The sequence below is a fragment of the Cibotium barometz genome, chromosome 49, assembly GCF_041138505.1.
Source record: "Cibotium barometz isolate CiBa-2024 chromosome 49, ASM4113850v1, whole genome shotgun sequence".
NCBI classification, from domain to species: Eukaryota; Viridiplantae; Streptophyta; class Polypodiopsida; order Cyatheales; family Cibotiaceae; genus Cibotium; species Cibotium barometz.
Genome location: NC_141094.1, coordinates 42,903,695 through 42,926,338, shown reverse-complemented (window position 1 = coordinate 42,926,338; position 22,644 = coordinate 42,903,695).

The following is a 22,644-nucleotide window of genomic DNA, read 5'->3' as shown; positions in this document are numbered from 1 at the left end:
CGCGCACGTGCCTCATGATGATGACGTTCACTATTCAGCCTGCTACGGCATTTTCTGTCTAGGCAGCCGAAGCGATTTCGCTCGTTTCACCTTCCACCCAGCTGCGCAAGGTCCTCCTACGGCATCCTTAATTACACTGATCATGAAAACGCGATAGTTGTTCTCATTAAACGACATTTTTGCATGTGCGATGATAAACCAAATCTTTACGAACGTTTGCACACAGATGTGTCTCAGAAGTTGGTTCATAGGAAGAATCCATTGAGTCTTGACTGTGTGGTTCTTTGTCGCCACTGCACCTTTTTCCATTATTGCAATTACGAATACAGAGTTTGGAGCAGTAATTAAGCAAACAGGATGTCAAAACATAACAAGTGAAGGATCTGGAAAAAAATGTTAAAGCTCAAGAGGAGTTGTTGAAGAAGAAAGAAGAATATGAAGCAGACTTGACTATGTGGCAAGAGAAGGCTAAAGCAAAAATTTAGACTTGACTATGGGGCAAGAGAAGGCTAAAGCAAAAATTTAGTCAGAAATGGTTATTACAGATTGGCTTAAAGAAATAAAGGTTACATTTTTTGCTGAATTAGAGGAGTTAATGAAGAAAAATACTGAATTGGTAACAACTAATGAGATTCTTACAGCATTAAAGAAAATGTAGAAGCAATTGAGAGACTTTGTAGAAGATGAAGAGATTGATGTAGATGGGGTCTTTATAAGCAGCACAGATTTGGAAAGAATTAAGGGGAAATTGATGCAGACAGGAAATTTGATTTGGGCTAGAATTAAAGAGAGAATTCACAATGTTCTTATAAGACCTTGGGAGGCATTTGCAGATGAGCAATGCAAATCATAGATACTTTTGCTTAAGGAGATTATTACAGCTTTGGAAGAGGAAAACTTGAAGTTACAGATGAAACAGATGCCAGTTACTCAAGAATCTCATCAAATGAAACCCCCTGAAAAGTTAGTGTGGGAGGATCTTTTATACTCCCTCAAGGGCTATCATGGTTTAGAAGAGGGTTTTTATGATGAGACAGTCATAGTTCTTTTAAGTTTTTTTTGTGATTTTGTAGGAAAAGGCACTTTGAAGGACTGAAGAAGCAAGATATGGAGGAAGATGTGTTAAATTTATTACACCTGTACTTGATGTTTCAGAACAGAATGTTGAAAGTTCAGGGATTGTTCCTAAGAAGATTATAGATGTTGCTAAGAAGATATCAGATGATCAATTAGATCAAATTAACCCTGTGGAGCAGATATTCAAATAGACAATGAGGATGGTATGAAGGAAATTAAAGACACTGATGCAGAGATGAAGACTGTAACATAACTGAAAAGTAATCAACGTACTTTTCAGTAAAGTAATATTTTGGAAGTGGGTTCAGGTCTAAAAGTTTTTGAAGAAATTTTTATCCACTAGGTGTGCCATGTGTAAAACCTAGAGTTTTACATAAGTTCCTTTAGATACTTTTAACCTTAGTCTTTTACTTGAGATTTTAGGTGACATCATTTGGAACTTATATATAGATGTAACCGTCATGTATCAGGCAATGTGCGTAACTAGTAACTGAATTTTGGTCGTTTCTATATCTATCTTGTTGTTCTGTAGGATTGCGTGATTTTTCAGAAGTCTATTTTCCTTATATAATGTAATGCTGTAATTTTGAATTGTGTTTTGCGATAGAGATAGATAGTCTGTTTCTTATTTTTGTAATCTGAAATGATAATTATGATGTGTGTGGGAAGTGGTTAGAGCATGTTCTCTGTAATTTCAGATTCATGTGGGTAACATTTGTTTGGGGCTTGGTTTAGCCTCAACACCTCCCACGTTTTCTATGTAAGGTTTCCCCGAAAGGCCCCAAATCACCTAAAACTAGGTTTTTTGGACTCGGACGTCCCGATGGTGACCTAACTTTACAAGTGTATGGGGGAGACCCTCTCCATACATTTGCAAAGTTTTGTCACCATCGCATGCCATTTGGTCATATCCTCGTATTTCCATGAGATCAAGGTGTCGCAATCGAAGATAAGGAGACCTAGTTGCCTATCAAAAGGATCCCCTTGTCCCATCTAGAGCGGGGACCTTACATGTGGTATCAGAACATGGTTTAGGTTTAGGAAACTATATGTTCTATTTTTTGATTGCTAGGCTTTCTTGTTAGAATAATATAGCTATGGCTAGATGTAGAATGGGATGGATCTCTATTCTCAATTCTTGGTGTTCTAGTACATGTTCATGGCCACTTGTCGCTCCCCGAACCTTGCTCGGGGGGCTCACCTAAAAATATATAAGTATACCACACGTGATTTCAAAAGAAAGGGGTTTTTTAATTCAAAAATTCAAGGTAAATTTAAACACATACATTTACAGCAGAGGTTTTTTTATTCAATCTATAAAAAAACCCATAAGTCCATAAAGAAAAATGGGTCATTTATCTATAAAAGAGATGTTAGCTAAAGAAAGTGGACGTTTTTGGCCATTCTCATAAGCTATTGAGTGAAGCTCTTGAGCTCTCAAGCTATGGCAACTCTCTAACTCTCTCTCTATTGTACTCTAATGAGCATCAAGCTCCAATGAGTATAGCTCCACTTCATTCTCTTAATTTGTTTTAGCATCATTGAAGTACATTAATCTGTGATTAGTTGAATGCTTCTTTCTTTCTCTGGTGTATGCTGCATGCTTGTAGTGTGTGTGTGTGTAGTCTCCATTGATGCAAGCTCTTGCCCACTTCATTGGCAATGAGTTATTCATGGATAGACTCTCTCTATGAGCTTGTGGGTTTGTGAATGTTACATTCTATGCTTGCTTAAGCTTGTGGGTTAGTAGATGCATGCTTATAGATTTGCTGGCATTAGGGAAAGCTAAGATTTAATCAATAATTGAATGGGATTAAGAGATTGCCATGCATTGCTTGTTCTCTTGATTAGTGTAGTGGGTTTAAGGGATTGAGAGATTGATTGAGGTGTTGAATGGTTGAATCGTCAAGTGGTGATTCGCGTATGTGAGCTCTCCTGCAAGGGACAAGCCTTCATGCACTAATCGGGTTGAGTCCTTGGATTGACATTGTGTTTCTCAACACATTTGTTGATCGGTAGTACTCTATGAGCACTATATTGCACGGTAGAGAGAACCACTCTACAATGGTGCCGCCGCCGGGGAACGAGTGCCTACATTAGTTGAGCACCATACACACACTACCACTCTTTGTTAAGCTCCAATCGGTTGCAAAACTATTGGATAGGAGAGCAGGCTTTGGGACTAACTTTGGTACTTATTTAAGACTAATCAGTTGTTAAATTCTCTTTAATTATCTTGCAATTTGAGTGCGATTGGCTAGCTATGCTTCTCACTTGAGGTCAGGAAAAGGATTCAACACACGGGAAGGATTGGAGGTAGGTGCTAAACTTGCCAATTTCAATTTATGTGCAAAAGAGAGAGGCCTGTTTTGCTTTTCTGTCATTCTGTTTGATGATAATTTTTGCTGTCTCTAAGGTTAATTTTTACAGTTTTAATTTTCTGCATGTTCGTTTTATTTTCTGTTCTTAGCTTAGTTTAGTTTTTTGCATCTTTAATTTTGTGCATTTTAGTTCTCTGTTAAACCTGCATTTTAGTTCTCTGTTAAACCTGCACCTATAGAGAAACTGAAATCTGTACACGCACATGAAGATTGAACATTTCGAATTCGTTGCAAATCTCACAGCTGCACACGCATTGAATTTGCTGCAAATCTCACAGCTGCACATGCATTGAGTTCACTGCACACGCACTTCAAAAAAGAAAATAATAATAATAATAAAAGAAGGCGACTGTGCATGAACAGCGCACCGCGCGGAGAGACCCACACACTGCACCTTAAGACCGCCACCGCACACCGGAAGAGTCTGGAAAATTTTTCATTTTCTACCGCAAAAAATTGGGAGGTTATCTAACTTTTCGAGAGGAGTTAGAAAACACCCATCGTCGAAATTTTGGTCCCAAAACCATTTTCCCATAGTGAGTTAAGTATGGGAAACTGGTAAATTTTAGGCAATTTTTGATCTTGAAAAATATGCTATTTTTTTGGCCTAATGTGTTCGAGGGGGTTCAAAATGGGTTCTGGCAAAGTTTGAGCCAACTTGAAAATTTTTGGATTTTTTCTTAAAAAATATTTAAAATTAAAAAAAAAAACAACCTTAAAATTTGGCCTTATGCACTTGCAGTCGGGACGTCATATAGACATTGCCATAGGGTCTAGGGCACCTTCTAGAGTGCCTACGTAGGAAAGTGAGACCCAATCGGTAGAAAATTTGGCAGATATTGCTGAAACCTTTTCGGAATCCCAATCTGATACCCTTTCCAGGACAACTAGCTCATTGTCTATGGACAATCTAGGGCCGTCAAATAGTCATCCCTTAGCCCCAAATAGGACACCCACAAGATCTTTTAATACATTTGAAGCCGACACCATGGGGTTACCACTCAATGTGAGACTTCAATATGTCTACACGAATGCTCAAGGAGCTGAGATCTTTAGGGATCCACAACAACGGTATCTCGTTAAGATTGCGGACTTTTTCTCAGAGCTTGATAGAGCATCTTTAGTCAATGACCAGGGTAACATGTACATGGGTGGAGATGGTGTTCGCTACGAAGTCACCTATCATCCAGAGAATGTAGACAAATTAGGGGGGCTCTCTAAGAGTGAGTTCTTAGACTTATCAAAGCCTTCTAGAGCAAGGGAGTCTAGAGATGATTGGCTCATTGAGCTGGACATGCCTGGACCATCCAATGCCCAGTCCTCAAAGCTATCCATAGATGATTTACTTTTTGTAGATCTAAATTTGGAAAGGCACAGGAAAGGCAAGAGCAAAATGGATTAGGGGGCTGAGAACCAATGGGAGTTTGTGTATGATAAATTCCAGTGACAAAGGTCTTTCAGGATGACCCACTTCAAGAGGTCTATAAGGACTCTTTAGAAGGATATTATGCCACAACTAGATTGCCAGAGCTAAATCTTCCTCTAGCACTTGTGGTGGTAGTCGAGAAGCTTGCAAGATACAAGAACCGAATCGTTGATAAATGGGCCAATGAATACCGAACCTTAGATTGGAAGGAGATTCATGAGCTCACGTGGAGAGGACAACCATTATTCATGGAAGTGTTCTCAACTAATATAGCTAAACCAGGAGAGACAGCCTTTCTTGGAGAAACTATTGCTCCTCCCCTAGGAGAGTTCACTAGAGAGGGACCCTCAACATCAGAGTGGACCACTGCAAAAAGTAGCCCAACTCTAGCACCAAGATATTATCCTACACCAAAAGTACGACCACAGATCACACCACAACAATGTTTCTCTCACTATGACAATCGGAGGGTAGGGGAGCCAACTCGGCCTTCCATAAATGCACCTCCTGAAATGCGGGTAACAAGATCTTTGGAGAGGGTTGGTGAGGCAGGTACTAGGGGACCCACACCAATTTGGGATGCATATGGACCATCTTACCAAAGAGAGGGACCACTGAGAGTGAGAGGCCATAGGCCTAATGATAAAGAAGTACGAAGGGTCGGGAGATCCATATGACTATGTAGCAGCATTTAGGCAAGCAGTTCGAGCTGAGCAAGTGACTGATAAGCATACGCAAATTGAAGGATTTGGGTCACTCTTGAGGGAAAGGCCCTTGCTTGGTTTCAGGCACTAGAGGCTTTAGACAAATCTTCTTTACGAGTTTTGGAAGAGAGATTCATTGCTGCTTTTTCCTTGATGGAAATTCAACATGACACAGTAGAAAACATCTACTCTTTCAAGCAAGGCGAGACTGAAGAGTGTTAGAGACTGTGTAAATAGGATGAAGCAGTACATTAATCGTTACCCAGAAGATGAGAAGCCCACCCAGAGTCGATTAATTTGTCTCTTCTTAAAAGGACTAAAAAATTCAACACTGCACACACATCTCTATGCAAAGAAGCATACAAATTTCAATGAGTGTTGCCATGATGCTATGGATTTCAGAGATAACTTCAAATTTCAAGATGGTACTGGCCCTGAACCTATCGCCCACCCATCCAGCCACAACAACAGCAGCAGCGAATGAGGAGTGTACTACCTACAGGTCCTCATCTTTGTGGAGCATGTGGCGGTAACTATAAAAACAAAGAATGTAATACCTTTTCTCCTCTAGTCACAAATAGGGATTTAATATTCACGTGATCACAAGATTTTTTGTGATAATAACACATGTGAACAAGTTATTCACATGTTCTCATGTTATCGTTCACAAAATAACAGGTCACTTACCATTTGGGAACCCCTTAAAAGCTTGGCTACACATGGGAATAAGCTATTCATATGTTCTCATGTTACCATCTTCATAAAATAGCATGTCAGTGGCCACCTAAGAAGATTTTTTATGCCCAAACAAAGATAAATTTTTAAGGCCCTTGTGAAAGCTTTGTGAATATAACATGTGATCACAAGATTTTTTGTGTTATTAACATGTTCACATGTTCTCATTTACGTCAGTGAAATCCCTAGTCACAAACCAAGCCACAAAGAAGAAGTGCCTGGCCTGTGCTTGAAATTATACCCACACCAAACAGGAATGTACTCGCATTGCAAGAATGAGACAGGAGCGTGAGTAGCAAAGGGGTGCAGTGGCTCCACAAATGCATCAACAGTATACTAATTTTGAACGTAAGCCACCGATGGCACAAGAGCAAGCACGACCTGTACTTGGAGCTCAACCTCCTGCTCTCCTGGGACTGCTCCTGTGAGGTTTGTTAACTATGACAATTCAAATATGTGTAGAGACTTGGTAAACCCAAGCTATGTGGAGGAGGAATATGCATCATATTCATCTAAGGAAAATCTCTTTGAAAGTCCCGCATATCCAAGCCAAGCACTGGAGCCTCAGCCGGGGGAACAAAATTCTTTGATGTTGCTAGGCGGCTACCAACCTAGAACTCCAGGTCCCTCAGGTCAATGGAAGCAAAGGAAAGTAGAAGCTAAACTAGTCGGCCCCTGTTATGAGTGCGGAGAAGCCCATTGGGCTCGTGATTGTCCACATCGCCAAAGGCAAGCAGCTTGATCCAATACAACAGTACCACAGTTTCCACCAATTCAAAGATATTGTCTAGGGTGTTGTGTAGAACACTTTCCAAAGGATTGTTTGCTAAAACTACATGAGGAAGGCATCTCTCAACCAAAGGTCTCACTCAACTTTGTAGAGGCAGTTCCATTGCCACCTTCATCAGAGAATGAGGATGTCATGCCACTTAGAGTCATGACTAGATCACAGACACAAAATGTGGAAATGCAGACTGACGAGACACCTCTAACTAGGGATGCAAAGGCAAATCTAGTGGACAAGACCCTACATTCTAATAGAAAAAGAACCACTAGGAGGAAAAAGAACCACAACAAGCAAACTAAGAGTGCATCAACTAGCTCTCAAAAAGTCTCTAAACAAAACATGAAGGATCAAGCTTTTACATCCCAAGAAGTGCATGAGGAGCATTAACCTCAACCTAGGCCTAGTGCTAAACAAGATGAGGCTATTACAACCAAGGATAGTTCAGGGGGTTCTATTTTTGTGGATAAGGTGAACGAGACTCTAGATGCCATCATTGATGCTCATAGAAGTCACATTGCAGCTTTATCTGAGCTACCCAAGAAGCTTCAAAAATACCCAAACCCTCGTGGTGAGGAGAAGATCAATCTAGCTGTACATCAGCAACTCATTAGGGAAGCTCAATCAATACTTGAGGGCCCACCTCCACTATCCCTCGAGGTCCCACTTCTCTTAAGCCAGCCTTAGAAACCATACCAGAAGTGTCATCAAGTTGGGAAATGAAAAGTGAGCTGATCTCACAAGCTCATAGCCAGAAGTCTGCACCAATTGACACTCCATTGAAAGAAGGCATTTTGCCACCACCTAGTCTTGCGTTCCCATGCAATGATGAAGTTATTGATGCTAACGAGGACATGGCAAATGAGATGTGGGCAGCAGTTCATGAGAAAGTTAATGAGAATATGTCCTCTATTATTTCACCTCCATTCTCTGAAGTGGATTTTACCAGGGGCACAGAAAACAACTTTAGATGCCCAAGCACCCAGGAGGAAGTTCAAACAATTGTTTCTCCTAGAAGTAAGCATATAATGAAAACCTTACCATCTTATTTGGGAGAACATGAGAACTGTTCTCAAACCTTGAGGATACCCTCCATGCATAGAAGGTTGACAAAGGAGATGGATATGGGTATCATGCAAGCTATTTTGTCAGCACCAGTGGTTTGTACCTTACCTTTGCTTGATTTGATAAAGCTTCGACCAGAGTTGTGGAATGATATTGCCACGTGTTTGTCAAAGCAGGTATTGCTACAAAAGGGTCACCATCATTGTACTATACACCCTGAGACAAAGCATGTTATGCCAGTTCCTATCAACAAAGTAGGAAAATTTTGTGAGGATGATCAAGGAAATGCTACCCTCCCATTAGAAGTGTGAAAAGTAGCTTCAACTGCAATACTTGACAGTGCTGCAGGAGTGGGCATTGTGACAAGGTCCATTTGGGAAAAGTGGAGCAAACCAGCTATTAGGAGTACCAGGATGCGCTTTTTGCAGCTAGCAGATGGAAGCTTAGAACATCCCATTGGGCTGCTACTAGAGAACATATTGGTCACCACATATGGGATTGAATATGAGCACACATTTGCAGTAGTGGATTGAATATGAGCACACATTTGCAGTAGTGGATTTTGGAAAGCATCCAAACTATGAAGTGATATTGGTTGGGTAGACCATTCATGCGACAAGTTCAAATGATTCAAGATTGGGGATACAATTATTTGTATCTCCGACATGATTCTGTCATCACAAGGGTCAACCTAAAGAATCACTCATATCGTGATGTAACAAGGTCTCCAATAGATGAGTTTGATTCTGCTTCATCTGAGGGCTCAAGAGTTACATTATCAGATGGGCTTGAAGATCTGTGGATGTGTGGAGCCTCATGTAAGGATTTCAGCATTGAGAGACTTAAGGATAATCGAAGTGTATCAGATGAGGCATACATTCCACAACCCTTCCCTGAGCACTTAATTGATCCCCTAGAATGGAGTCATGTCCTTGCAACATTATCGACATGTGCTTTACCTAAGCCAATTCAATTTTGTGACTCAGATGGATATGACATTATTCCTATATGAATGGTACAACCACGTGACCTTCTAGATGATATGTACTATGGGGATGTATCCACAATAGCACTGCATGTAGAGGAAGTCTCAATGGAGGATTTAACACTTGAATCTACTAATGATGTTGATAAGGAAGATGGATGGGAATCTAATTTTGATGATGATGTGATAATCCCCGAGGAAGAGTTAGGAAAGGCACGCCTACTCTTGAGAGGAAGGGAGGTTCAAGTAGAGATCCCTCAAAGCCGACCTAAACATAAATGCTGTAAGAGCCATAAGAGAATCCGTAAACAAGATGAGAGGGAAGGATGTGAGAGAATACAAAAAGAAGACGAGGAGTTTAAGAATGAACACTCTCGACCACCACCTCACTTCTCAGGAAAGAATGGATATCTATACTATGTCCAAGCACAAGATAGTATCAAAGACCAAGTAAAACGATCAGATGGATTCCAACCATGAGAAAAGCTAAAAACTGTTAGCAAAAATCATAAAAAAAACAAAGAAACCAAAACAAAAACTCAAGTCTCAAACAGATTCAAAAGAGAGTGTCGGAAGTGCAAAGATAAAGGTTGAATGAAAAACTCTGATGCAAGATTGCAAAAGAGATCTCAAAACCGCATGGTCTTCAATTAGTGATGACTCAAGTGGACAAGAACAAGGTCTCAGTGTTTCCCCCAACTTCACACAGTACACTCTTCAAGATCGGAAGATTGTTCTTCAACAGCCCATGCCACAAAAGCCAAGCATGCCAGGGGTTCCATATGATGGTCCAGAAGAGGATGCAAAAAAAATTGATATCGCTGGGCCAAGAAAAGAGCCTCGCTATGTGTGGATTGCCACAGACTTGTCCTTAGATGAGGAGAAGTTATTAATTCAAACAATAAAGGAGTATCGCGATGTTTTTGCTTGGAGTTATAAAGACCTCAAAGGAGTTGATCCAAGCATAAGTATTACATTAAAATAATGATATTTTTTATTATCCCTTAAAAATCCTCTAATTTTGGAGAGAGTGGAGCCTCTCAATCTCTTCAACCATCCTTGGAGCTTTCTTTCAACACACTAACCAATTGATTGGTTGGGGGCTTCTTCTAAGATAAAGAAGCAAGCAAAAATAAGAGGTAAAGTGTAATTTTATGGTTTTTCTCTACTATTCTCAATGTTTTCACTTCTCAACCCTCTCAAGCTTGAGAAGTTTCTAAATTTAGTGTTTATAATGCAAATCAAGCTTTTCTTAAGAGTTGTAATGAATAATTAAGAAAAGTTTACATTCAGGCTTAATTAGGATGCTTTTTATGTTTATCTCTCTCTCCCCCAAAGACTGGTCATTCTTATGACCAATTCTCTATTCAATTGATGCTTCTCATGGAGAAATTCTCAATTCACAAATCAAACTCTAGGCTTGTGAAGCTAGAGGTTAAGAAAATGGATTTTAATACTTATATGCTGGTAAATTATGGTAATCTTATGAGTTAAATCCATAAATTAGATTTAAGGTTAAAAGATAGTTATACTATCATAATTACATTACTAAGTCTTATTCTTTTAAAAAATATTAAAAATTTTCAGTAATAGCAGCGGAGTTATGGTAATTTTTTTATGAAATTGATACATATTCATTCTTATGCATAATGTGAAAAGAGGACTTCCTACCATATTCTAGGATTGAATATCCTAGGCTAAAAAAATGATTTTCATCACATTCAATGGAAAACTAATTTTTAAGGTTTATGTATAATTAAATAATTAAGAAAAGAGAAAATGATTTTCATCACATTCAATGGAAAACTAATTTTTAAGGTTTATGTATAATTAAATAATTAAGAAAAGAGAAAATTATGGTAATTTTATTTAAATAATAAAAGAGGAATTTCCATGACATTTAGAATTCAATCATTTAAATAGGAAGAGTGAAATTCTTAGCATATTGAAATTAATGGATATTTTATTTAAATTCAAAAAGAAATTTTAGATAAATTTATTTTATGCATGAGAAATATTTAAATGATAAAAGAGGAACTCCGATGACATTGGAATTCAATCATTTAAATAGAAAGAGTGGAATTCTTAGCATATTGGAATTAATGGATATTTTATTTAAATTCAAAGAGGAATTTTAGATAAATTTATTTTATGCATGAGAAATATTTAAATGATAAAAAAGAAATTCCCATGACATTTGGAATTCAATCATTTAAATAGTAAAAATGAAATTCTTAGCATATTGGAACTAATGGATATTTTATTTTAGATAAATTTATTTTATGAGAAATATTTAAATGATAAAAGAGGAATTCCCATGACATTTGGAATTCAATCACTACTACATGATAGCCTAATACCGGCGCTTATACCGACGTCATTAAACGGGGTCTAAAAAAGCTCCATCATCAGTATAAACATCGGTATCTGCGTCAGAATGATGACGTCGGTATAAGCGTCAAGGATTAATACCGCCGCTTATACCGATGTCTATACCAACGATACACCGGCGCCTATACCGACGAGTATATCGACGTCTATACCGGCGCATATATCGGCAACTATATCGGCCCCTGTACCGGTACCTATACCAGGGAATTTATCAGTGTCTATACCGACGTTACACCGGCACCTATACCGACGAGTATACCGGCACATATATCGACACATATACCGGCAACTATACTAGCGCCTGTACCGGTATCTATACCGGGGAATATATCGACGCTATAGCAGAAAATTTTTTTAGACAGAATAGTGTTGCCTAGCTATTGCTTGGTTGCCTGCAATGAAGAGGACTCAACAGCAGTAAACAGACAGCACCATTTTGTCTAAAATAGAACACAAAAGACAACCGTGCTCGTTTTTTTATTTTTCAGATAAACAAGAAATTAAATTAAACATTAATACTCAAGAATCTTTTGATCATATACCAATAGTTTGAAGGTCGTTTACATTATGGTAATGCCTCCCAATTGACGGTCTCTCCTTCTTCTTCAAGCATCTCAAATAAGGCCACAAGGCCATGTTTGTGAGCGTACTTCTCTTCTCGCCTACTTGGTGGGCGATTCATGGCCAACTCCTACACAAACGATTAACAATTACAACTTTTAGAAATCAACATTTAGCCCACATACATACATTTAGATAAACAAAATTGCTACAAATACTTACGAATTCATGGCGCATGGTTGCGTAACCACCACTCCCAAGATGAGAAGCCCCTACGATGCACCATCAAAATGCGAGCTGTATACTGTATCCACTCATTAGAGACGACATTCATAGGGTCAGATGGCTGAAACTCTTGCTTTATCTTTGTATTTATGTAATTTTTCTTCTCCTTATCTTGCTGATCCCATTTAGTCATGACAGAGTTGTGAAACTGTATAGTGCACAATTGTCGAATTCGTGTCTTCATTGCCTTCCCTGCACTATTCATTATTGGTGCCCCATCCCTAATTGTGTATATCTTACTGTTGTCATGGTCATGTGCACCCCAGGGAGTGGAAGGTGAACCTATGGGTGTGCCATCAAGAGATGAGAGCGAAGGACGACGCTCACGTGGTGGTGGTGTCACAGCATCTGTGGCACTACCACCACAACAACCTCCCCCTGAAGACCTACTACGTGAGCGATGTCTATGTGAAGAGGTGGTAGATCGAGCTGTAAGAGGAGTGGAAGGCTGTGTGGTATGAGGTGTGGGAGCTGCTGTCATACCTACGGGTGTGGGAACTGGCGTCGTGAAGCCATATGGTGAGGTAGATGTCCCTGCTCCAGAACCCCAATAACTCTGAGCCATGGCTCTCTACTCTAGAGTCATGGATGAGAGAAAACCATATAACTGCTGGGGACTCATGTCCTGTTGTGTAGGGTTAAATGAGAAATCAGGACTGTAGTCGAGCGGCGACGGTGAGTCATCACCCATGGCCTGTTGGACAAAAAACCATATGATAATCTTGTGCGAAATGAAAATTACACGGTAAACAATGAAAGAACCATATGACAAACATTAACAATGATAAACAACAATGGTAAAACCATATCAATTTGCACCTGCACTAGTGATTATGACGATAAACATTAACAATGGTAAACAATGAAAGGACCATATGACAAACATTAACTTTCCTAAACAACAATGGTAAACCATATCACTTTGCACCTTCAATGTCATAAAATCATTACAAATATGTCATAACTATTTGCATAATCATTAAGATACATCATTTTAAAAATCATTATCTATTCTATCATCCTCATTAAGATCAGTAGCCCCAAAGAGATCTATGTCTATGTACATTTCAGCATCCTCATCATTAAAAGTCCCTTGATGAAGGATGTCCTCATCATCTATGTCTTCTTCCTCAACATGTTTTCCAGCTTCATTGGTTTGCACCTCTTCATTTGGATCTTATGGAAATGAATAAAGAAGAGATGAAGGAGTAGATATTAGAGTTATCAAGTGAGTAGCTCAATGGAAACATGGAAAAGAAATAACTTAGCTCTGATACCAATGTAATGCTTCTTGCACCAATAACTTGAGGACTTGTAAGACTAGAACTTTGATTCTCCACCTAACCATATCCCAAATGGACCCTAAACACATGCCCCTTGACCTTTCAATGGCTAGGCATGGCCCTTTCACTATCCAATGCCTCCTCAACTTCCCCTAGAAGGGGGTGCCTACTTCTGTGGCCTTTCGACTTTCCTTATGCACCACCTACATCCCTTTTACATTGATCTTAATGCCTATTAACATTTTCTTTAGGTATTTCTAATTTGAAATCCCCTGAACCTTATTTATATGCAAAAATTTTGCATATAAATAATCTTTTCTAGTCTTACCTTATAGTGTTTTCTGTTAATCTCATAACACTGTGTCTACAGAGATGAAGAGATACAAGACTCAAGCTTAATCCAGCCAAGTGTGCCTTTGCACTAAAATTAGAAACTCTATTGGGACATATAGTGTAAGCCCAAGGATTGGCCATAGATCCTACTAAAGCAACGGCCATATCCAGAATGTCTGCTCCAAGCAACTTGAGTGCTTCCTTGGTAAAGTCAAGTGGCATGCTAGATTCTTAAAATATTTGGCACATGTGGCCAACCCACTGTATGCACTATCCAAGAAAGATGAAAAGTATGAATGGAACACGGAGCATCAAGAAGAATTCCAATGGCTGAAGAGAATGGTGTTAATTGCACCAGTGGGGGTGATCACCCCAAACTGGAATGAGATATTCCATGTTTATGTAGATTCCTCATACAAAGAAGTGGGTGGTGCACTAATGCAAGAGAAGCAAGAGGGGTACATGCAACCTATTCATCATGCAAGAAGCCCTCACAAGGGTAGAAAGGAACTACAGCACAATAGAGCAGGAAGCTCTCTCTATGATTTATGATGTGAACAAATTTTGACATTAGCTCTTGGGAAACAATTTTTTTTCCATGTGGACCATCGAGACCTGTTTTATTTGGTGAACAAAGCTTTTCGGTAGGAAAGATGGCAAGATGGATGCTCCTACTACAAGAATTTGAGTTCACCATCTAGAATACACCCAGAAAAGAAATTGCAATAGCAAATTTTATGTCCAGATTGGATTCTGGAGGACCGGTCCTAGATGGTGGACTGGATGATCAACTCTCAAATGGTAACCTCTTCATGATAGAAGTTGCAAAAGTGCAAGACAATTGGTATTATGATATGATGCAGCTTCTAGAGGATGGAACATTCCTAGAAAAATACACTACTGAGAGAAAGAAGAGGGTTATCTTAAGGAGCAAAAAATTCACCTTGCTTGCGGGATAGTTGTACAAAAGAGGCATAGACCAGATCCTATGCAGGTGATTCCCGGATCAAGAGAATCAAGTGGTCTTAAGAGAAGCATACTGCAACAGTACAGGAGGACACATGGGTGGAGAAATCATAACGTGAAAAATTTTGCAAGCAGGCTTGTGGTGGCCAACAGTCATGAGAGATGCCAATAGCGACGCAAAGCAATGTGATGTCTGTTAGCGGATGGGTCAACCCAGTGATTCTGATAGATTGCCCATCTCCCCCATTCTGCCGTTGTTTCCATTTATAAAGTGGGGATTGGGTTCTGTTGGACCAATCAAACAACCCATGAAAGGTAGCATGTATGAATACATAATTGTGGCAAAACTGATTACTTCACCAAAAGTAATTGGAAGTTAAAGTTGTAAAGAGAAATTTCGTAGAAGAGGTAGTGAAGTTCCTCTTCAAGGACATCATTGCTAGGCATGGTTTTCCGGTGGAGATAGTTAGTGACCACAACACACACTTCATGAACAAAGTAATGAAAGGGTTGATGGAAAGATACCTCATCAATCACAAGATATCATCATCCTATTACCCATAGTGCAATGGCTAGGCACAATCCACCAACAAGGTTTTGACCAAAATTCTATAGAAGATCATAAATGCCAACAAAAATTATTGGGACCAAAATCGAGATGCCACCTCATTTTGCACATCATACAAAGTCTCAATGGGGCAAACACTATTCAAGGAGTAATATATATAGACTAGAGACTGTAATGCCCATGGAATTTGCAGTGCCCAGCCTGAGAGTGGCCATCCAAGAGAAGCTACCAATGAAGGAATCCCAGGAGCATAGAATACAAGAGCTCTCATCTTTAGAGGAAGAAAGGCAACTCAGCTCTCTACAGATAGAAATAGTGCAGCAGAGAGGGAAAGCTTGGATTGACAGACATCTCAAGAATAAAATTTTCAAACAAGGAGACTTGGTGTTGGTCTAAAACTCCAAGCTGGGATCACACCCTGCAAAGTGAGCGCCAATTGAAGATTGTAGAAGAGTGTGTTTTTCGTCTCGTGTGAGCAATTGCTTAATTGTGAACTTGTACTAGTTTTGGAAGTAATACAAGAATAATGTTACTTTCCTCTTCATCTCTATGTAATTTCTACAATGTGTTGGATAGGAATGATGTAACATTGTCTTAAGAAACATGTTATGTACCTGAAAGAAAGAGAGAGTGAGTGAGTTATGTGGTGGCGTGAAAGCAGAGCATGTGTGTGAGAAGTTCCAAGGCCGAGCGGTGTTCTAATAAGTGTCCCTATGACCATACTCGATTTGGTGTTGGAATCCAGAAGCTCTGGCGGGTGGCTACATGTCTCCCATGGCATTGCCTGACTGGTCTGTCACCCTAGCTTACCATTCCACTGAGAGGAAAAACAACGAGAAACAATAGCTTAGTTTTGATCGCTCCATTTTAGGTCTTGTTGGGTGTTTTAACTTCCTTAGTCATCCATATAATTACTACAATCGCATGTGTATGTGACTCATTCCAAATAAGACCTGTTTCATATTTAACATTGACACCCAAACGAGGAATCAACTTTGTCCTAAAACAACCATATCATGGAGGAGTCAGTTTTACCATGGTTGGACATGGGGTCTATGATGGACCTCTGTCTCTTGTAGGTGGATGGACCATAATTCCGATTCTTGGAGAAGAACCTACATATTTACCTCATTCTAATGAATTGGCTCCTTGTGAAACAAAGCCTAGTGAGTGAGGTTCACACGTTTTATCTCATTCTAGTGGATTGGCTCCTTGTGACTTGCAAGATTCACATAAAGAAACATGTGAACTGTATACAATGGACCTGCAAGATTGTCCATTTTTAGTAAACATGCAAACTTAAAGGCTGAGGAATTTGCAAATTTGTAAGATAGCAGTGTAATATTTTGAATTTATAGGTTTTTATGGTTTGTTGAGAAAAGTGAACATCTAGCCTAGCCCAATACCTCGTGAATATGAATCAAGTCTGCAAGAAAAAATCAGAAAGATAGAGAGAGAGAGTTGTAGATGAAGAGGCTTAGTATAGATATGTGTCTTTTAGTTACTACTAATTAGAGCAGGTCGTAAGCTTCATTTATGGATGTGTTGTTTTAAGGCTCGGTTATACTAATTATTTTTCGATTATTGTGCATAATATTCATGATACTCTCCTCATGGAAGCGCGGCCTATCATCCCTCATTACTTTGTGTCAAGGCAGCGTCAGGAGGAAGCCAAATGAGTGGGTTCCTTGTCAAACACACCAGGGGGATTAATAATATGCACGCGGCCAGGCGAAGAATTGGAAGGTCGTTGGAGAAAGACCTCAGGGAAAGATGGCTACAAGCTGCAAGGCCTTAGTTGTAACGCTACTTGTACTGTTCTTAGTACTAATACTACGTGTAGTGATGGTGCAGCCTGCAGATATGGAAGATGCGGCATCTTTCTTATCTGCTGCTGTTGATGATTGCTCGGGGGAATTCGCCATCGATGCAACATTTCGCATTGGCAACAAGCTGTATGCAGGTCCTGCACACCCGTTAGCTGATAAGCAGCACAACGTACTGAAGGAAGCAGCTGGGGTTGGCGGTACGAGTGCGCCTGGTGAGGAAACGTCAAGCTGCCTGGAGGATGGCCCTAAAAAATACAACATGTGGCGGGGTTTCACTCCGCCTCCTGGCAGCCCCGCCAACGTAACCAAATCAACCCCTCTGGCCATCACCAACACCAGCGCCCTCCATTGATGATGAAGACTCGTTACAGGGTACTGTAAGAATTGGCAAGGCAGCATCAGTACCTCTGCAATGTAATAGCAAAGACAGCACTAGTTTACAGGTTTTGTTTTCCGTCGCAATTCGCGGCATTTTGTGCATTGGTTCATCGTCTTTGTACGTGTGATTGGTGTAGTTTCTTTTTCTTCTTTTTGTATAAGGAAACTGAGCACTACGTTTTGATAGACAACTCAGCTTATGCCATGAGAGTGGGATTTTGCTGGGCATAATGGATTTAATTCATGAGGTGTGCCCTCTTCCGCCCTCACGGCACGCAACCCATGGCGTTCAAAATGTCCTTAGGTTCTGCAGCCACCAAATGTCACTCTTGTATTTTAAGCCATGTTCCGTGGATTTTTGCACGAGGAAAACAATACCTCTCCGTTTCTTGGACGGATCTACCCTCTTTTAACAACGCAAGATCTCCCTTTTTGCTGGACTGCTCCAAAGAAGGTCTCGAGATCTTCGTTCTTCTAACATTGCAACGTCTGTTGCTTTAGTGAACTCATCTCATAACCTCCGTTTCTCCTGCTTGTTCAGGAAAAAAGAAGAAGAAGGAAGAACTTGAGTTTGCATGTTTTTTTTTCCCCCCTGTGAGAAGTTACAGCTTATTGATCCGCATTAGCAACTAAACCATCGTGAACGTTATCTTTTTATCGATCTCTCATGCTTAGACTGACTCTGAAGCTTGAATATGACGAGCATCAATCCTCAAATTCTAACAGTAAGCGTATCTGCCCCATTTACAAAGAACCAAAGTAAAGGAAGCACTGCGCCAGACTGACAGGACACATAAAAGCTGCAAGACCTATTCTTCTTTCCGCCTCCTCCTCCTCCATCTCACTCTTCTTTGGGTATGCTTCCACTCACAAATGTCCTACGCTTGTGATACATGTGACATGCCTGCCCTGCTTCAATGTGACCACCATGATTTCATAACTCTTACAAAAAGGAAGAGATGAAGGATCTTTCATTTTGCATGAATGTGAGATGCCCTGCCTTGAATGTGACCAGCATGATTAATCCATAACTTCTACAAAAAAAAAGAGATGGAGCATGTCTCGTTATTACAATTTTTTTAAATTACTTCAAATATCTCATCTTACATCATATTCCGTAGATGTGAAGACGTGAGAGCAACATGAAGAGAGGGAAGTCACTGTTAGATTGAGGTATCCTCTTAGTTGAGGGAAGAAGACCATATTGTGTATAGTAATCTTTATTAAATATGATTTTCATATTTTGACGTGTTTCAAGCCATATTTCAGCTCTGCAAGATATTGGCATGAACCCTATGTATATGTCTAAATTATGGTCATAGCAAAATTGCAACATAAATTTGATTGCAAAAGTGTCTCTGCAGAGAATCTTTGATTTGTAGATTATTTGGTGGGGATGTATGTTTATGTGACTATTCTATATAGAGTTGGAGTATATAAGGTGTGCGGTATCACTATGTTGAACTTTGTAAGTTTTTTGTAAGTGAAGAAGCATTTACAAACACTATTTAGTAAGTTACTATAGGTAAAGACATATGATAGTCTACCCCAGATTGTGATCGAGAAGCTAGACAAACACTATAGGTAAAGACATATGATAGTCTACCCCATATGATCGTCTACCCCAGATTGTAAGTTACTATAGGTAAAGACATATGATAGTCTACCCCAGATTGTGATCGAGAAGCTAGACAACAATAACTTCCAAGCATGGAGGTCTAGGATGACCAATTTCCTTATAGGTAAAGGATAATGTGAGTCTATCACATGTGATAGAAAGGAGCTATAAGTTATTGAAGACAATCTGACACACAACATGTTGTGTAGGCATATAAGGAATGGCATGAAGAAACTAGAAAGGTTCTATGTAGGTTATCCGTAAGTGGAAAGCCCTTACACCATAGAAAGAGTGAAAAAACAAACCAATGTTGTGGGGCTTTTCCCAACCGCAGTCTCGCGGGAGCATAAAAGAACCGAATCAAGAAGCCAATCTTCCGTGACCTATCTCACAATTTCTTTGGAGTGAGATGCCTCTCTACTTCAATGTGACCAGCTTGATTTCATAGCTTTTACAAAAAAGGAGAGACGAAGGATCTTTCATTTTCTATGAATGTGAGATGCCCTGCCTTGAATGTGACTAGAATGATTAATCCATAACTTCTACAAAAAGGAAGAGAATATGGAGCATGTCTTTTATTACTATTTTTTGAAGTTAAAATTAAAATTATTTAAATACCTCATCTTACATCATATCCACTTTGTTGATGAGGGTCTCAAAAAGAGCATGCCTGTAATATTCATATTCATTGAGCCTTTTGTTAACACTAAAGTTGTCGAGTCTTATACAGCCAAAGCATGATCCACCAATTTACTAAGAGGTAAGAAAGAAAGTAGTACGGTTATGTGTATTTCTATCCCTTTTCCTCTTTGAGTTTAAAATACCTTTCATAGTAGCTATGGGAGCTACTGAAAGACAGGAAAGTTAGTGTCTTAGATGGAGGTATCCTCTTAGTTGAAGGAAGAAGACTATATTATGTATAGTAATCTCTGTTAATTAAGCTTTTGCATATTCTAAAGTGTTTCAAGCCATATTTTGGCTTTGCAAGATATTTGCAGGCACCCTATGTATATGTCCAAATTATGGTCATAGCAAAGTTGCAACATAAATTTGATTACAAAAGAGTCTCTGTGTAGAATATTTGATTTGTAGACTTTTGATGGATGTATGTTTATGTGACTATTCTATATAGAGTTTCAATATATTAGGTGTGCGATATCACTTTGTTGAATATTACAAGTGTGTTGTAAGTGAAGAAGCATTTACAAGCACTATTTAGTAAGTTACTGCAGGAAAAGACATATGACAGTCTATCCCAAATTGTGACCAAGAAGATAGACAAGAATAACTTTTAAAAATGGAGGTCTAGGATGATCGATTTTTTTATGAGGATAGGATAACTTGATTCTAATACATGTGATAGAAAGGAGTGAGAGATTACTGAAGACAATCTAACACACAACACATGTAGACATATATGTTGATGAAGATAGGTGAGACTGATGGTAGATGCATGTTAGCATTAGAAATGTCGAAGGTCTTCAAAGATCTCCATGGCAACATGGTAGAATGAGTAAGGTGATCTTATGGAAAATAATTGGAATTTAAGCATAATGCAAACACCTAATCAAAGAAGTGAGGAAGTCTTTGCGACTTGTCAAAATTTTCTAATGCATAATTGTTAGAGTTTTATGAGAGTCATTACCATTGTAATTTGTAGAAAAATTTCATGGCTGCATAAAATTATGTTTTTTCATTAAAAAAAAAGACGGATAATATTAAGGCTAGTCCAAATTCGATCTAAACTAAGATGGAGAAAAAAGATTGCATGCCTTAGGTTATGACCCTAAACTATACACATTATCACTTTTTTAAAACCATCTCTAACTATTATATAGCCTCATAAATGAAATTTCTAAGTGATTATTATATTCTTCACCTCTTTTTTAACAATTGTGACTAGCCCCCATATCAAGTAATGCATTATAAAGCACTTTACCCATAAGGGCTAAGCAATTGAATGGATGTTCGTAGAGATGCTATGTGATGCTTTGTGTCTCCTTCAAACTCTCCTACAAAGGCTTGTGTGGATCCAAGGATAGCTTCTCCTCGTTGTTGTTGGATTTGCCTTTATTTGGCCTCCTCTTGAGCTTGAGGTTTTTCTAGTTCTTCTTTTTCCTTAGCGGCCTTCTTATCATGTGTGACCTACAAGGCTTTCCTCAGTAAGAGGAACATAATACTTTTAAATTTACAACCATTAAGGAAGCCAACAGTTTTGACCCCGTTAAGGGTTTCAACATGCACAATACCTTGTCAATGAGGTGTTATTTTGCAAACTCAAAATGGTCCTTTATCGGTATATTTTAGTTTCTTCTTTTCATTTTTAGGCTCCATACATAAGTACAAGGTATCCCTCCTTGATTTCCTTATCCTCGAGATTATCATCAAACCACGTTTTTCATTGATCCTTTTCTGTTAGCATGCTCTACATAGTAATTGTATTTCTTCCTCTACTTTTTCAAGTATGAACATCTGATCGGCCAACATGTTACCCTCCAGTCTCTTAGTCATTGCCACCCTTAAGTAGGGTATCATGAATTCTTAGGGCATTACCGCCTCAACCCCACAAACCATCTTAAATCATGTGAAAATAATTACAACTTTGTAAGAGGTTGAGTAAGCTTATAAAGCTTTTGTGAGCTTGAATTCCCAATCATTGCATCAATCTTCAATAGTTTTTGTTAATATGGAAATGAGGACTTTGTTGGTGCTCTCAGCTTGACCATTTGCTTGTTGCAGGTAGTAAGGTGTGGACTTCTGGTGTGAGATTGTGAATGTTGTGGTGAGCTACCAGATTACATCATGTATACAGTGTTTTCCTTGGTTACTCATTAACTCAAAAGGAAAACTAAAGAGGGTAATCATGTTCTCATAGAGAAACTTAGCAAACACCATGGCATTCTCTTTTCGTGAGTCTCTTGCTTCAGCCTATTTGGTTACATAATATGTGACAAAAATGATAAAGTGTGCTTATGTGCCATGTGTAGTAGGACTAATAGGGCCAATGAAATTTAAGCCCCATTTTTCAAAGGGTTGGTTGAATCTGATAGGATGCAGTGGCATCATTTCCTTTTTTGCGGCTTTGCACAACGTTGGCCCACTCATCACATCCTTTGACAAATAGTACACAATCTTCAAAGAGCGTGGGCCACCAATAGCGTGATTATAGTATTTTTCTTGTCGTAACATTGCCTGCAAAGTGTCCACCAACTACCCCTTAGTGTGCTTGCTTGATGATGTATAAGAATTCATCCTCCCTAGGGCATCGTCTTTAT